We start from the raw sequence: 476 nt of genomic DNA on the forward strand, positions 1-476 counted from the left end.
CTGGAACTTTATCAATATCAATAGGATGATGCACGTGTTGGCGATTCAATCTTCTTTTTCTGGTGTGCGGGACTTTTCAAGGAAAGGGCAACCTAAATTGTAAACCAATTGAACAACAAAAGATAATGACGGCGATAGGCCATAGTGGGATTAGCTTGTTTACCATAATGATTGCACCCCTTAAAGGGACAAGATTCTCCCTGCGACCTTGTTGGCAAGCGTGAAAATGTCCCATCAGGAACAATCCCCTGCCCCCCCATTGTCTATCCTTGTCTCTTGACCAACCCTCCAGATTGAAATCAATGCGGCTACTTTCTGGCGGGAAGGCTGGAAAGGGAGGTTTGTGAGACCCACTGCAACAGGTCCACCATTAGGGAAATAGATGGTCAACCTACATCCCACCGAAATCAACAACGGCTGCAGCAGGTTTTGCATCCGTCTCAAGGATACCTTGTCCGCCAAAAAAGGGGTCACAA

This window comes from Tigriopus californicus, chromosome 8 (assembly GCF_007210705.1).
Source record: "Tigriopus californicus strain San Diego chromosome 8, Tcal_SD_v2.1, whole genome shotgun sequence".
NCBI lineage: Eukaryota > Metazoa > Arthropoda > Copepoda > Harpacticoida > Harpacticidae > Tigriopus > Tigriopus californicus.